Raw genomic sequence first — 15307 nt, 5'->3', positions numbered from 1 at the left:
ACATAACCGCAACAAAAGTGGTGCAGGCTGCAAGGAATGGGTGCATTACCAATTGTGCTACAGCACTTTTGGAAATACAGCGCTTTCAAACCCCATAGAACTGTCCTCCTCAATTGCGCCATCCTGCTCCAGCCAGCAGGAGGATAGTCAAGAGGTATCGGCTACACAGGTTACCCTGCCATCCTCGCAATGCAGACCAAATCACTGCTCCTACTGACCGATGAACCTGGAGAAGGTAGTGGGATGGATTCATCTGTGAATGCCGACAGGATGGATTCATCTGTGAATGGTGACAGTATCGCTTCCACCATAGATGAGGTAGTTGAGACAAGCTCAGAGACTGCGTCCCCTAAAAAGACCCCTCCGCTACGCGCTAATAGTAAGTATTTTAAAAAATAAAAACACCCACATCACACACACTACATTCACTTAAATCCAAATGGTAACTGTTGCAGAGTGCTGCTAGCGTGCAGGTTGATAGAAGGCCACAAGCACATGTACGCAAACACCACTGCTATCTTTATGTCGGCTCAGTGCATATTATATTTTTTTGTTTGTTTCTCCCCTTTGCAGTCTACAATGTGCCACCCAAAAAGAAGCTGCTCAACAGGTCGGAGCGAGCGGCTAGAGCGATGACTTCTGTGATCGTGGAGCATCTCCGCGAATTGGATGCCAGATTGGATCGGTTTCTAGAGTCCGAAAGGCAAATGCAGCAGTCATTTGAGAGGCAATTAATGGATATGCAAGAGAGACAGATGTCTTTTTTTGAGCGCACATTTGCTTGTGGTTTTCCCAACCAAACACAGGCATTACCACAGGCCCCAGTGTACCCAGAACCCAGATTTGGCCAATGCAATATGGGGCCCAATTATTACAACCCTAGCACTAACCCTAGGTGCCCACACACAACGACTTTTCATCCAATTTGGCCGATTTCGACGAATCGTGACGACAGATCATGTAAAAAATGGCCAAACCGTGAGTTTCTACACTTGATCACGATGCCGATGTGCGTCCCCGCTCGTCGTACATCGCATCTTCAGATCTGCCGTGCTGTAGGGCAGATTAGCCAATCTGGGATACAATGCACTGGCTGCACGATAGATCTCAAGTCAGATCGGACATTTTTAACTCCAAATCGTGACCACGACTGCCTGGGAGAGTTCAGGGAGAGTTCAGGGGAAATCGTGTACATTGGCTGATTGGGAGCAAGTCGGTATGTGTGTGGGCACCTTAACACAACACAAACAAACCAAGAGTCACCACGGTATACAGTGTATAGGCAATGGCCGGAACATTTGCTATTTTAGTTTTGTTTTTTATATTGTGCGGCTAATATTATGTTTTTTGGGTGAAGGGACTTTTCATTTTTTTATCACTTTTACAGTGTATTGTTTTGACTGCAGGGATAAGGCACTTTTCTTTTATACTGGGCATATGATGCTTGACATATGTTTACACTGTTTTTATACTTTTGCAATAATGTGAGATTATGTTAACACTGTTCTATTAAAAAATACAATATATGTACATGATTAAAGTAAAAAAAAAAAAAAAAAAATGTCAACCAAATAAACCAAAAACGTGTGGAATTTGAAATTTTGCTTTTTATTTTAAACCAATAAGTGAAGGTTTGTTGCAATGGTGACTCGGATGAGCTCGGTGCTGTCCTCATGCTCCCCCACCTAGCTTACTGCATCACTTGTAATGCCCCCCACCTCAGTGTCCTGCACATTCCACTCGTGAAGGAAGTGGTCCTTTTGAATTTCACATATATTATGAAGTATGCAGCAGGCTGCTACTACATGGGGCATGATTTTTAGGTCGACATCATTCCTTTTCATGAGACCCCACCCCTCTCTTTTGCTGCCTTTTGTGACCTCATCTTTGTCAGCCCTTAAAAAAGACCATTTTTAATAACATCTATAGGGAAAAGCAGGGTTCAGTGTAAACGGGGCAAACCCGGGAATAACCCGGGTCGAGTTGCAGTGTAAACGGGGTCTGAAGCCGAGTTCGGGATTGACCAGTGTTCAAATTCCAGGGTCGGACCCGGGATTTTGGTGTAAAAGGGGTATCAAAGGATGCAATGATTTATATTGATGAACCTCGTTTCATTGTGTACAGTTTAATTTATACAAAAATGTTGTCTTCCCTGTGTTATCTGTACTAGAGTAACAAATGTTGCTGTCATATGATTGTAGAAAGGAATATTTGTAAAAGTATGAGTTAGTAATTATGGTAACAACATGTTCTGACCAGATGACTTCCTCTGCCAATATGATAGAATAGAGGGTGGTTACTCTTCCTTGAGTAACCTGAGTGGACTTACTTCACCACTACTAGAGATTCCCTCTCATCGTCAGTAACAGTCTGTTACTGAATCCTCGAACTGCGTAACTCACTGCCATTACCAAAGTCCTACACCGGTACGTGGAACTGCTCGTACAAAACACAGGCTCTTACCGCCGGCACCTGTAACCAACTACTTTTGGGTATGTGCGGATGTGCTGCCGTAACACCCTCTGGGTAGCTCAAACCAGAGCAGCCGGAGAAGGAAGTAGCATTTTGGCGCTACTCTGGCGGTCACATGATACAGGCAGATGCAGGAGTCTTAAGGCAAGATGTCTATTGCTTAATGTATTTAAATAAAGACAAGTCCTTGCTAAGGCTGCTTGGGACAATCACAGCATACATATGTCACATTCCTTATTTTAAAAGAAACACACTATCATGGCTTGCAGTTACTCTTTTTATCCAGTTCTAACATACAATACCACTGGGGGAAACCCCTCCTTGGGTCCCTTAACCAATCACATTTGTCATTGTCCCTAATGGAGAGTGGGTAGTGGTCACTCTGCTGTGCCTGAGACCACTAGAACAGGTAACAACACTCCATGTGCTGGCAAGTCTGCAGCGGGGGAATGGTTACCTCCAAAGCTTACTTTCTGGATTCTGCTGGGGAGGGGGGGAGCATATCACTTTCTCTGGCCAAATTTAGGCTTCAGAGACTAGAAGAATATTCACAGGCAGCAGTCTCCTGGCCACAGAGTAGGAACTCTTTGAAGCTCCAGTAAACCTATTACCTGGCTGTGCTGCCCAACTCTCCCTGCACCTCCTGATCTCATTTTGTCATGAACACATTGATAAACCTTCCCAAACATTCCCTACACACCTGAAAGGACACTTAATTTATATATACAGGTTGAGTCTCCCATATCCAAATATTCCGAAATACGGAATTACTTTGGCATGACTGAGATAATGAAACCTTTGATTTTTGATGGTTCAATGCGCACAAACTTTGTGAAAGGCACAATTTAAAAAAAATATTGTATAACATTACCTTCAGGCTTTGTGTATAAGGTGGATATGAAACATAAATGAATTTCATGTATGTACTCAAACTTTGTTTGAGGCACAAATTATAGAAAATATTGAATAAAATGACCTGCAGGCTGTGTGTATAAGATGTATATAATACATAAATGCTCTATGTGTATATTTGGGTCTTATTCCCAAGATATTTCATTATGATATGCAATTATTCCAAAATACGGAATATTCCGTTATCCAAAATACCCCTGGTCCCAAGCATTTTGGATATGGGAGACTCAACCTGTACACATGTATATATATATTTTTTTTACACTGTAATTCATAGCCCTGCACTTGTCCTGGCTGCAGTGGCTCTGTGTTTTTCACTCCCACATTGCTGTACCCTGGGGATAAACCTCTGCATGACTGAAGCCACCAGTGCTAGCCTAGAGCTTGCGGCATATCTAAAACATTAGGTTATAGTTAAACAGGTCCTTGCACCTTGCCGACTTCCCTCAGCACCGACACACACGTAAGTACATGAATTCAATTTATGTTGCCTCCGGGGGGAGAGTAAATCGTGAGATAGTGCAAGACATATTGAAGCCAGTGTTGAATTAAGGACCTTTAGGGTCTAGTGCAGACAATTACATTAAGTCTATGCAAACCATCGTACCCATTTGGCTTGTCCCATATTATCCCAAATTGACTTCTACTGATAACAGATTTATACTGACACATTACTATTAAAAGTATTGCAAAGCTTGAATGTGCTCAGCACATATGCTTTGATAACATTAAAAGAATGTCAGAAATCCAGTCTATAAACAAGGACAGAGGAGAACAGGAAGAGGGGAGACGTAATTAAACATGCCTGTTAACTTCTCATTAGCCAGTTTACCCTGCACTTCAACTTCTGAAAGAGTAACCTGTGAGATCCATCGAAGTGTGCAAAGTTTTATCTGCCAAAAAAAAAACCCTTAAGAATACTTCCATTTATTGTATTACACTCCCAATTTTTTTTTCTGCACAGTGCCTACCATGAACATAGTCAAATATCTATATCTATACTAATACAGGTTGAGTCTCCAATATAAATAATGGCTTGGGACCAGGGGTATTTTGGATATCGGGATGTTCCGTATTTTGGAATATATGCATACCATAAAGAGATATCTTGGGAATGAGACCCAAGTCTAAACACAGAATGCATTTATGTTTTATATACAGCTTATACACATAGCCTGAAGATAATTTTATACAATATTTTTAATAATTTTGTGCTTTAAACAAACTTTGTGTACATTGAACCATCAAAAAGCAAAGATGTCTATCTCAGTAGTGCTAAAAAAAATCCGTATTTCCGAATATTTGGATATGAGAGACTCAACCTGTATATACACTATATAATACTATACTAGAATACTAATATAATGTCCCCGCTAGGATTAGGGATGGGCAGGGCGCATGAGTACAAAAAGGGGGCGCGGTCCCGCCCATGTCACTTTTGGGGGCGGGGCGGCCCCGCCAACGTCACTGTTGGGGGCGTCACTAATGGGGACATGCCCAGCACCTACGGAGGTGGTGGGCTTCCCTGAAGCTTTCCTTAATGTGAATAGATGCCGTACGCATGCACGCGGCGGCAGAACAGCAGCGGCCAGGCTGTTTTAGCAGGGCGCCGCTAAAGGGGGCAGGGCGCATTTTGCCTTTAAAAATTTGGCAGGGCGCGGCTCCCTGTTAAAACAACCTAGTATGAACACTACTAATATAATAAGAATGTTGTGTCTGTTTGTTCCAAGATGGATCAAAAACTACTACACCTGCTTACATGAAAACTGCATCAATTGGTAGTGGAAATAACCTGCACTTTGTTTCACTTCAATCAGTCAAGTTAAAGCTGAGCAATATCGAAAACAAAATGTATTGACATCATCAATGCAAGACATAGGAGTGACACCATGCGTGTGGCCGATAAGGAGTGGGGGGGGAGATACATTGGGCCTGTGTTCACTTGAATACGATAGGCTACATAGCAGTCTGTGCACAGGAGACACAGTGACAATGACATACAACCAGAACATCTAAAAATAAATAAAAAAATATATAATTGTGGGCGTAGCCACAGGGGCAAAAGCTAGTTAAAACATAAAATGCAATCATTTTGTAGCTGTAAGTTCTAACGCTAAAATTCTCTCAGCCCCAACATCCGTGAAACACCTCACAGCCCCCTACAGCTGCCATATTAAAAAATAGTTACCTCATCATCTAAATCTGCAATGTTTATATGCCATTTCTGTAATACACTACATAAGAAGGAACAAGGCAAGTACATCATAGCAAAGGAGTCACAAGTTTCCTTAATAGAATCGGTCTAATGAGATTAACAACAGCATCGTCTACCTTTGTAACCTTTCATCGTTCACAGCCTGGGCACTGGTTATTGTTGAACTCGTCTTAATAAAGCTGCTTGCTCATGGAAAAGTTCGGTATTTCCTCATCTTTGCGCCCCCCTGCTGGAGACCACTGGTTACGCTACTTACGTATGTTCAATGACTAGTGAAGATACATCATATGCGGGGTCTAGTGTGTTCGGCTGGTCATATGCGGCGAGTGTTCGGCAGGTCAGTTGGATTATTTTTAGCTGGCATTTCATTTTCCCACGGATTAAAAGCCTTTTAAGCTTGTAAAGAAAGGTAAGTCTGACTTGTATTATTTTTAGTATTATTGCCTGTTGATTTTTAATATGATGTGGTTATGTGATGTGAATTGTGATTATTGCTTGTTGATTTTTAATGTAGTTTTATAGACACGCCAGCAGTCCGAATAAATGTTAGATCCCTCTTCAATGTGTTGCACAATACTTGCCATCAGTGTGCCAGCTTCTCTATTGGGGACCTGAGCCAGAAAACACTTCCCGAAGATCCATTGTTGGGGCAAAACCCTGCCAGCGTTGCTTTTCCTTCTTACAAATAGACTCATCTATTTCCACAATTTTGCCAAGGCTGCCTATTCGTTTTTTCGGTTGACGCATGACTTGTAATGAGCAGACCACCTCTCTCATGTAATTATTCCAGTTTATGGTGGTATTTTCGCTCATGTTAAGCTGTTTCTGGCACCACTTGATGGACGTCAGCTCCTCTGCCCAACAGAACACAAATCGCAGGGCTGTTAAAATGTTACCCTGGAACCATTAAATCAGTTGTCAGACCTGACACTGGTTTTCTTCTTACAACTTTTGACGTTACACCGCCAAACGTTTTCTCTCACATACAACTTAATTTCGTGGCCATTTGCACGTTTTCTGTTTCAAGGAATAATACCTCTTTCGTGAAAGAAACCAACATCTTCCTCAGTATGTGGCAAATTAAAAATTGTCATCATTTTGGGTTACTTTTTTTTTTTTACCACAAACAACGCGGGGTGAGGGGGGGGGACACAATTTTTACTCACATAAAATACGCGGGGGACAGAACAGATGTATTGCGCGGAGTCGGCTGCGGAGGAAATACAGTAGCGTAAGTAGTCAATGTTTTAAGAAAGTTACGTAAGTTAAGTACCTTACGTAGCGGATAAGTAAATTACGTAGCAGGGGCCGCAAAGATGAGGAAGTACCAAAGGTTCTGTCCTGGTTTCAAATTAGAAACAAACATCTTCCATGTTGCAGATCTTAACTGCAATTATAGCCCCACAGTCACCCAAGGAAATACCTGGCTGGTTCTTCTATTCTACCAGTCATTACAGTTTGGAGTCCCAGGACATAGAGAACAGGATAACAGACCCTCCAACATCACCTGTTCCATTAGATACAAAATGCTCTGCTCCTAGACTTCCCTCTTAAGTTATGATTGAAACACCTGTCTCATCATTACCTAGTTAAACACAGGTGACTGCAATCATACGTTAGGTGGGAAGACCAGGAGCAGAGTGTTTTGTACCTAATGGAATGGGTCATGTTGGAGGGTAGCGCATAAGCGTTAAAGGATTGAAACTAAACTAATAAGAAAAGGAACATTTAAGCGTAAAGATATATACTGTAAAGCACAAACACTACAATCTTTTGTACCTTTGCCCACAGAAAATTATTTTTAGGGTTGAGACATTCTGCAATTTGGCACATTACCAGTTTGAGTAGAAGCTGTACTTTAACAACCGCATCCACATTAGAAGTATGAAGTAGTATATATTCTCCTGCAAACTCTTGTTAATTGTTTCCATAGCAATCCTCAGATCTACAGTATGTATATTAACTTTACTTCTTAACTAGAAAAACAGTCTAAACATGTTCAGTACAAAATGTATTGGCAGGGCTCTATTACACAGGTTCTAACTAAATAATTAGATGTAAACATTAATTGTTAAATGTTAAACTAGGTATTAAAAAGCTGACAAAGCAAATAAATACATTTCTCAGCACAAAAAAAAAAGGTCAAATGTTCATGTTGTATTTTTACAGAAAGGTTGGTACAATTACAAGGTCTTATCACGGCAGCCAACAGCACCTAATATTTCAGTATATACAGTAGGCAAAAAATAAAAAACTACAAGGAAACAGGAAAACACTCCAATGTAAAGGATGCCTTTAACGGGCAGAACATAATTTTCAATAGATAAGAAACCTGGATCTTCACATCCAGTAAACATCAGTGCCTACTGTTAGGAATTGTGAGAAGGCGGTGTAAAAAGCAATCCATTTCAACACTTGCCCTTTCACCGTATATCTTCGGTTCGGGCAGATCTAGTTGTACATCCCTCCACTGTATAAATAGACCCAATGCTGATTTAATATCTAAAAAAAAATCTAAAAAATAGCTCCTCCTGGCACTAAGAAAATTAAGAAAACTTACAAAGATCTACTATTTATAATAGTGCTGCTTGAACCCTGATTAAAACACAATAAATATATATTAAAAAGTGCACTAAACGTAGACAATAATCTTAGCATATTTATCAATTAATATAGAATTGATATTCAGAAATGTAGAACTGGCTTAAAAGTTAAATGTATTTAAAAATCTAAACAAAAAAAAAAATAGCTGAAAAGTTAACCTTTAGTAAAAAAAAAAAAACCTATAAAAAAAATATAATTCATGAACTTGTCATGCCACTTTAGAATTGAAATCTTACTATAGCGAAATGGGAAAAAAGATCCAGGGGAAATTAGGTGGAAGTTAGTGTGTTAAGGATCCTATTTATCAATTGTTATTTTGCCGGATAGGCCTAGAAAACACCTATTTTTTTTTGGGGGGGGGGGGGTTTACCCACAACTAATTAGTATCCATTGAATGTATATAGCCCAGGACCGCAGCTGATATCTGAGATATCTGCTGCAGTCTGCCATTTTTACTCAGCCCGATAGGTTTCTATGGGGGACACTTTTAGCCGAATTTACCAAGCTCCGGAATGCAGCTTGGCCCCGATGCTGAACCCCATGTGAAGATGGCATTAGCCCGTCATAATCGAATAGGACAGCCCATTTTTTCTTATTCCAAATCCTCACTTAACAATGCAGTACACCTGCAGGAATATCAACCAAGGTAAAAATCTTAGAGTAACAGAATAGGTTAAATAAATTAAGTTAGAGGTACAACGTTCACTAATATGAATCCATTCAACTTCTTAGATAAGATTTTATGTTGCAAAGAGCTTGTTAGAAAGGGTCTTAAACACTGCAAATACACTACCCCTAGAAGTTTATGGACCCTGCTCAAAGAATCCAAATCCTCTTTATGAAACAAACATTAGCCTGTTGTACCACCCTCTCCTACACATTGTCAAAATGAAGAAATAACACAACCCTGCTAAAAGATTAGAGTTATGGTAGACTTACCTAGATAACTCCTTTTCTTCGAGGTCCATAGGGTCCACAGGGATACCATGGGGGATACTATGGTTGGAAGACCAGGCATCAAACAGTTAAAGCTTCTGCTCCCAGAATGCACTGGGTCCTCCTCCATATATAGACCGCCCCTAGCCATAGGCCTTCAGTTTAGTTAACAAGCCTCAAGGCAGGAAAAGGAAAGATGAGAAGGAAGAACAATCATACACCAGGAACACTTACATAAGATGAGGGAATCTGAGACTGAAAGAATATAACCCATATAACTCAATAAAGCCAGGTGCGTCAGGGAGGGTGCCCTCGAAGAAAAGGAGTTATCTAGGTAAGTCTACCATAACTCAAATTTTCTTTTTCAGGGTCCATAGGGATCCACAGGGATACCATGGTGATGTATAAAGCAGTTCCCAAAGTGTGGCGAACGCTCCTGAGCAGAAAAAAGAACTCGTCACCCAAAGGAAGCATCCTGAGAGGCAAAAGTATCAAAGGCATAAAACCTAAGAAAGGTGTGGACAGAAGACCACGTGGCTGCCTTGCACAATTGCTCAACCGAGGCACCACGGCTATATCCCACGATTTAGAATGTGCTGTCACCGTGCTTAGGACAGGGAGATCAGCCTGTGCGTACACCTGAGAGATAGTCATGCATAGCCATCATCTCGGTAGAGTCTGCTTATTAGCTGGCCATCATCGTTTCTGAAAACCATATAAATACAAAAAGAGCATCTTATTTTCTAACAGTGTTTGTACGCTCCACATAGATACGGAGAGCATTAACTACATCCTTTCCTACAGAAAGGTCTGGAGCCTGAAAAGCAGGAGCAGTAATTTCTTCATTCACATGAAATCGGGCAACTACCTTAGGAAGGTAACCCTCCCTTGTACGAACAGCTTTATCCTGGTGAAAAATCAAAAATGGAGAGTGACAACAGAGCGCTGCCAAATCAGAGACTCTGAAAGTAGAAGAAATAGCAAGAAGAAAAAAAAAGTGTCTTTGCTGTTAACCACTTCAAATCCACAAAGTCCAAAGGTTCAATTTGGGAAGTTGGTAGCCCCTTAAGAAAAAGACAAATCCCACGGTGCTACCGATAGAACAAAAGAAGACTGAATTCGCAAAACTCCTTGGAAATATATTCTAACATCTGGTAATGAAGCAATCTTCTTCTGGAACCAGACTGACAGTGCAGAAACCTGCACTCTCAAAGTGGCCAGGCGTAGACCTTTGTCTAATCCTGCCTGAAGAAAAGTCAGTACCCCTGGATATTTGAATATCTTAGGATCATACTTCAAATAAGAACACCAACTTCCAAAAAGAATACCAAACTCTGTAATAGATGCGGGCAGAGGCAGGCTTCCGTGCCCTAATCATCGTTTGAAAGACAAAACTGGAAAAACCTTTTGCTCTTAGGATGGAAGAGTCAACAGCCACGCCATCAAAGCCAGACGAGGTAAGTCCGGATGTCGGCAGGGACCCTGCGTTAGCCGATCCTGCCATAGAGGAAGAGGATACGGACTGTCTATGGGCAGATTCTTTATGTCGGTGAACCAGTGACGTTTGGGCCAAGCCGGAGCCACCAGTAATACCATTCTGCCTTCCTGCTTGAAGTTTCTGAGAACTCTTGGAAGTAGAGAGATCAGAAGAAAGATATGCCAGCTTGAAATCCCATTTTACTGCCAGTGCGTCCACAAAGGCTGCTGATGGGTCTCTGGACCTGGACCGGTACCTGGACACCTTGTGGTTGTGGCGTGACACCATGAGATCTATCTCTGGTAGATCCCATTTGTTTACCAGGAGCTGAAACACCCCCAGATGGAGAGACCACTCTTTGGCGTGTATGCTCTGACTACTTAGGAAGTCTGCTTCCCAATTGAGTACTCCCGGTATGAATATTGTCGAGATAGCTGGAAGATGACGATCTGCCCAAATCAGAACCTTTGTCACTTCTTTCATGGCTGCATAATTTCTTGTGCCTCCCTGATGATTGAGGTAGGCCACTGTAGTTGCATTGTCGGACTGGATCTGGACCGGCCTGCCCTGGAGCAGGTCCTGCACCATGGCAAGAGCTTTGTATACTGCTCGCAGTTCGAGAATGTTTATTGGCAGATTACTTTCTTGATTTGTCCATCTTCCCTGAAAGGGGCGACGACCTGTCACTGCTCCCCATCTGCGAAGGCTGGCGTCTGTGGTGAGAAGCACCCAACTTGGAATCCAGAACGGGCGCCTTTGTTTAGATGATCCTCTCTCAGCCACCACAGGAGGGAGTGATGAACCTCTGGAGTGAGAATGATCCTCTGAGACCTTATCAGATGATGCTGTCCGTTCCACTTGGAGAGAATAAATCTTTGTAGAGGCCTGGAATGGAACGGAGAATACCCCACCATGGCGAAGGTGGATAACATTGATCCCAAGACCTGCATTGCTAACAGAATGGATACCCTTCGCTTGCATAGCAGCTTGCGTATCCGCAACGATAGATCCACAATCTTGTCCTCTGGCAGAAACACCCTTTGTGCCCAAGACTCCAGAAACGCTCCCAGATGTACAATCTGCTGTGTTGGAGAAAGTGACTATTTCTTCCAATTGATTATCCAGCCGTGTCTTTGGCAGGCTACGGTCTGCGCCAAAATTATTATCCTTTATTTATATGGCACCACAAGTGTTCCGCAGCGCCTTACCAAGTACATAAACAAATAATTTGACAAGTGACCATACAATTTAGGACAAGGACATGGATAATATCCATTGCTACATTAGTGACCATAACACCTAGATATACAACATAGCGTAAGCAACCAAATGTTAGGTGCCCTGGTGGGGGGTAAGAAGTAGATGACAGTAAAGTAAGGAGAAGCACAAGAGGGTAGAGGCCCTGCTTGTAAGTGCTTACATTCTAAAGGGGAGGAGCAGACAGGTGTGACACAGACGGGGTAAACAGGGAGGAAAGAGCATGTTGCAGCAAGTTAGGATGGGAGCTGGAAGGCTTTGATGAAGTAGTGGCTCTTGAGAGCCCGTTTGAAGGATTGTAAAGAGGTGGAGAGTCTGATAGGGAGAGGGAGAAAGTTCCAAAGGTCAGGAGCAGCACGGGCAAAATCTTGGAGGCGGGAGTAGGAGGAAGTAATCAGTTGGTATGAGAGGCGGCGTGCTTTAGTTGAGCGAAGAGGGCGGACATGAGAGTGGAGGGAAATTAGGTCAGAGATGTAAATGGGAGAGGAATGGGTGAGGGCTTTGTAAGAGAGAGTGAGAACCTAGAATTGGGTTCTAAAAGGGAAGGGAGCCAGTGGAGGGCTTGTAGGAGAGGGGAGGCAGATGTAGAGGAAGATGAGTCGAGCAGCAGCATTGAGGACAGACTGGAGAGGAGACAGATGGGAGTTGGGGAAGCCAGATAGGAGGAGGTTACAGTAGTCCAATCTGGAGATGACCAGTAAGTGTATGAGGGTTTTGGTGGCATCCTGAGTGAGAAAGGGTCTAATCTTGAAAATATTTTTGAGATGGAAACGACAGGACTGTGAGAGGCTTTGGATATGTGGTTTGTAGTTGAGGGAGGACTCCAAGGTAACTCCAAGACAGCGCACTTTGGGGCTAGAAGAGATAGCTGTGCCATCAATTGTTAAAGAAATAGTGGGAAGTGAGGTTACGTTGGAGGGTGGGAAAATGATCAGCTCTGTCTTGGACATATTAAGTTTGAAGCTGCATACACACACAACGATTTTTTAATGATTATCGTTAAACGATATCGTTTAACGATAATTGATGGCAAAAATCGTTCACTTTCTGAGTCAAACGATGAACGATTATCGTTCATGCGCGTTCACGTTTGTAGTTTGTCGTTTGTAGTTTATCGTTCAGTCAGACTTGTCAACTCAACGATTTTCATTAAGGGAATATGCAAAAATTGTTTGTAGTTCATAAAAATCGTTCATGACATTTAGTAAATGAACAACTTTAGTAAACGATTTTAGTCAATTTTTTCAAGGGAAAAAATCGTTTACTCAAATCGTTCATTAAAAAAATCGTTGTGTGTGTATGCAGCTTTAGAAATCGCTGGGACATCCAGGAAGATATAGCAGAGAAACAGTTGGAGATACGAGTGAGGAGAGAGGGGGAGAGGTCAGGGGAGGAAAGGTAGATCTGAGTATCATCAGCATAGAGATGATAATGGAGGTCAAAAGAGATGATGAGTTCACCTAGAGAGGACATATAGAGGGAGAATAGAAGAGGTCCAAGAACGGAACCTTGGGGAACACCTATTGTAACAGGCTGTGGTGGGGAAGAGGAAGCCAGGAGAGAGCAGTGTCACGTAGACCAAGGGAGTGAAGGATTTGCAGCAGTAGAGGGTGGTCAACAGTGTTGAAGGCAGCAGAGAGGTCAAGGAGAATAAGCAGAGAGTAGTGGCCCTTGGATTTGGCAGCAAGAAGGTCATTGCTGACTTTTGTGAGGGCAGTTTCAGTGGAGTGAAGGGAAGCCAGACTGAAAAGGGTCAAGGAGGGAGTGAAAGGAAAGAAAGGTGGTAAGGCGGTTGTAGACAATACGATCAAGGAGTCTGGAGGCAAAAGGGAGGCGAGAGATGGGACGGTAGTTGGAGAGAGTGTTAGGACCAAGGGTAGGTTTTTTTTAAGAATGGGGGAGACAAGGGCATGTTTGAAAGCAGAAGGGACAGTGCCAGATGAGAGGTAGAAATTGAGGAGGTGGGCAAGATGGGAACAGGCACAAGGAGAGAGGTAGCGGAGGAGACTTGAAGGGATAGGGTCAAGGGGGGAGGTAGAAGAGGTGGAGGACCGGATGAGAGCCATGACTTCCTCTCCAGATACAGGGGAGAAGGATGTCAGAGTCAGTGAAGTGGATGGAGATGGGTGATCTCGGAAAGGAGGAGGTGTAGAGCAGGGGGACTGGTGGGATATGATGTCCCAATGTATGGAATCAATTTTAGATGTAAAGTAGGTAGCAAAGTCAAGGGCAGTGAGTGAGGAGGGGAGGTGAGGAGGGGGTGGACGGAGGAGGGAGTTGAAGGTGGTGAAGAGACGCTGGAGATTTAAAGACTGGGAAGAGATGAGGTTCTTGAAATAGGACTGTTTAGAGAGGGAAAGGGCAGCACTGTAGGATGAGAGCATAAATTTAAAGTGGAGAAAATCTGCCTTAGAGCGTGATCTTCTCCACTGTCACTCAGGTGGTTCGTGAACACTTTTGCAGATATCTGGTGCATTTGGAATGCCAAGGTTGTAGTGTGGATCGGCGAGGATGAGTAGTGATTGCTGGAGCAACAGAGTCCAGAGCAGAATGGAGGCATTGTATAGGGAACAGCTTGTTCAGGGCAGGAGAGAGAGAGGATAGGGAAGAGAAGCGAGTCAAGCAGGGAAGATAAAGGAACGGCATTGATAGCCTCAATGTTACGCTTAGTGATGGTGGCCTTAGGAGGTAGAGGAGAAGGAGAGTGAGATAGGTTAAAAGAGAGAAGGTGATTGTCAGAGAGGGGGAATGGGGAGTTGGAATAATCAGAAATATTACAACGGTGAGTGAAGACTAGATCAAGTGAGTGCACACTCACATGTGAGCGTGAGGAGGTCCACTGGGAGAGACCAAATGAAGATGTGAGGGTAAGGAGTTTGGAGGCAGAGGATTCTGTGGGGATATAAATTGGAATATTGAAGTCACCAAGGATAATGGAGGGGAAGTCAGAGGAGAGAAAGTGAGGAAGCCAGGAAGAAAAGTCGTCAAGGCACTTAGAGGGAGGTGCAGGGGGACAGTAAATTACAGCTACTCGCAGGTGTACTGGTTGGAAAAGGCATATAGCATGAATCTCAAATGTAGAGAATGTAAGTGATGGTTCAGAGGGTATGAGTTGGTAGGAGGAAGCTGGGGATAGAAGGACCCCCACACCACCACCATGGTGACCCTTGGGCCGAGGAGTGTGAGAGGTGAGGCCCCCAGAAGAGAGAGCTGCAGGGGAAGTGGTGTCAGAGGTTGAAATCCAGGTTTCAGTAATGGCTAGGAGATGCAAGTTTTTGGAAATGAAAAGTTCATGGGTGGGAACCAGTTTATTACAGACTGATCTGGCATTCCAGAGGGCACAAGATAGAGGGACAGTGTTTATGGGAGAGATGTGAATGAGATTATCAGGGTTGCTGTGATGAGAAGGTGAGATTAATTTGGGTGACCGAAAT

The 15307-nt window shown here is 43.0% G+C and overlaps 1 protein-coding gene and 1 pseudogene across 4 annotated transcripts in view; one reads left to right on the top strand and one right to left on the bottom strand.

The window, feature by feature from the left end:
* The window catches only part of LOC148508251 (uncharacterized), a 38712-nt pseudogene extending 36346 nt beyond the window's left edge, over positions 1-2366 (top strand).
* The window catches only part of LPP (LIM domain containing preferred translocation partner in lipoma), a 429876-nt gene that overhangs the window by 186230 nt on the left and 228339 nt on the right, over positions 1-15307 (bottom strand). The gene's annotated exons all lie outside the window — the stretch shown is intronic.

The sequence above is a fragment of the Taudactylus pleione genome, unplaced genomic scaffold (genome assembly GCF_031769625.1).
Source record: "Taudactylus pleione unplaced genomic scaffold, aTauple2 ptg000372l, whole genome shotgun sequence".
Classification (NCBI taxonomy): Eukaryota; Metazoa; Chordata; class Amphibia; order Anura; family Myobatrachidae; genus Taudactylus; species Taudactylus pleione.
Note: the sequence above shows the minus strand (reverse complement) of the source record. Positions and strands in the feature narration are given on the sequence as shown.